The sequence below is a fragment of the Trichechus manatus genome, unplaced genomic scaffold (assembly GCF_000243295.1).
Source record: "Trichechus manatus latirostris isolate Lorelei unplaced genomic scaffold, TriManLat1.0 scaffold00059, whole genome shotgun sequence".
Taxonomy (NCBI): domain Eukaryota; kingdom Metazoa; phylum Chordata; class Mammalia; order Sirenia; family Trichechidae; genus Trichechus; species Trichechus manatus.
Genome location: NW_004443995.1, coordinates 12,726,655 through 12,729,040, shown reverse-complemented (window position 1 = coordinate 12,729,040; position 2,386 = coordinate 12,726,655).

Below are 2,386 nucleotides of genomic sequence, written 5' to 3'. Positions count from 1 at the left end.
GGTGCTGTATTAACCTTGATCATCCTGGGGTAGCCTGCTCTCAGGTTTATGCACATTCCTTCCTGTGTACCCCTAAATTTTTGAGCCAAATCAACACATAGTGATATTTAGTAACAAAGAAAAGGGAGTAAACATGAATATGTCTTGACTTAATCAACAACATCGGCAAATAAACTCCCTTTGGTAAATCGGGGGGCACTGAAGTGTCTGCCAGGTAAATCCTAAGAGGATTTATTCTTTGGCCTCTGTTCACCAACATACATGCAGTAAGTGATCATTTTAGCAGTTTTATTTCACGGCTTTTCCTCATCCTCACCATGACCTTCCAGGGGGGATTCAACTTGTTTTAATTCATGAGTTCACCTACCTATTATTTGTCTTTTAAGCACCTAGAAAATGTAATCTTCTACTAGGTTTAATTTCTTTTTAACAGAGAATTTTTCGAATCCCAGTTAAGAAAAATGCCATGGGTGATAGCTTCCTAGAACTTCTCCCTTTAGCTTGGACAGTTTCTGGGGTTGTGAGGATTTTATATTTTAATACTTAATTGATAATTATTTGATGTATGGTTCTTAAACTTGGTTGAAGAATCTTTAGAGTTTTTTAAATGATGCATGCAACAAGAGACCATATATCTCTTTCCTTATATACAAGTCTGTGGTCCTCAGCTTGGGAACACTAGGTAGTTGTACATTTTAAAAAAAACAAAGACCATAATTTTTAGTCTTTCTCTGTAGGGCACATTTATTATGTCATGGTTGGCAGCTCCTTTGAATATGAAAGTCAGCAATGCATAGGTTGGAGATGCTTTTGGACTGAACTAAGGAGAAGGGCAGTAGTCGTCAGCAGGTGTGGGACCAGATAGAGAGGGAGAGGGGGGCATTGGGCTGAGATAGGCAGAAAACAACAGATAAGAGGACTTTTGAGAGTTAAAGATGAAGAATTAAGTAGACTAGACAATCCAAACTTCGCAGTCACATTGCTGAGTTTAAACTCCAGTTCTATCCCTTCTTAGTGGTGTGATCTTAGGTAAACTTTCTGTGTATCAGTTTCCTCCTCTAAAATGGCAGTAATAATAGTACTTTCTTCACAGGATTGTTGTGAGAATTAAATGAATTAATGTGTGTAAAGGGCTTAGAAAAGTGCCTGGAACATATATATATTTGCTTCTATCATCATCATCATCAATTATTATTATATATATGAGACTCTGTTAAGATTCAGGATGTTACTTACAACTCTTTTAAGACCCAATTATTTTCTGCTTTGAATTTTTTGTTGATAACATGTGTTTTCATTAATGGAATGCATACGAGTCATTGAGTGTGTTTGAACTTTTGGTAGGTACTATGGATTTTTTTCTTGCTTCATCTCAACAATTCTACCCTCAGAGCCCAGACGGACATATATGTCCCACTAATTCTACCTAACCCCCTAGAGTCCAGTGGGACTCATGCATCCCAAAAAACTTTTTATCAAAATTCATATTTTTCTTCCCAAGAACACTGATTCAACACCACCTCATACAATACCTTGTAAAAACTAATTTGAGGCACACGGCCATTTTTTCCATTTCAAATTGTCATACATGTCTCCATCTGCATGCAGCATGTGCTATCCATGGGAAAGCAACTTCCCAATAAACCCCAGAGGTGGAAAATATAGGTGGGCAACTGTGTATCCCAAAGGTCATGAAAAGGTTTAAGCAAAAATAGAACTTTGAAATATTTTTTATATTCTTCTAAATGATCGTTGATTATTTTAATAATGCATTCTATGTAAGACTGAGATTGTTGCCCAAGCAGAATTGTACAATGAAGGTGTCAGAACAGCTTGGGGGTGGTGTCTGACCTCCTCTAACTTCATGAGTGGGGAGGAGAATCAAGAACAACAGCCCAAGGCTGATTCGTATAAGGCAGAGTTCAGACATGCCTCCTCTCTCCAATGTCTTTACCAATTCTGACGCTAACGTCCCTCCCACAGCACTCTTTACTTCTGTGCTGGGTTTGATAATTCACTGCAATGGCCACACAGAACTCACAGACAATGCTCATAATTATGGGGCTTATTAGGGAAGTAACAGGTTACAATTGAAGCTCAGGAAAACTCTGGATACAGTTCTTCCATCAGGACAGCCTCTTCCCAGCTGTGCCACAGGCATGCCTCTTTCGGGCCGCTTGGCCTCTGCCCTGCTCTGCTAAGTGTTACAAAGCTCTTTTAGCTCTGCTGATAAGTGTTCCAAGGCACGCCCCTCTGCCAGCAAGCCTCGGTCTGAAGGCACTCAGCTCTAGGTCCGTGGGCCAGGAAATCCACTGTGCCATCTCCTGCTGGTCTCTCCTGCCTTGGTGGTTGTGGGACTCTCTCTTTCCCACCTCAGGGATGGCTC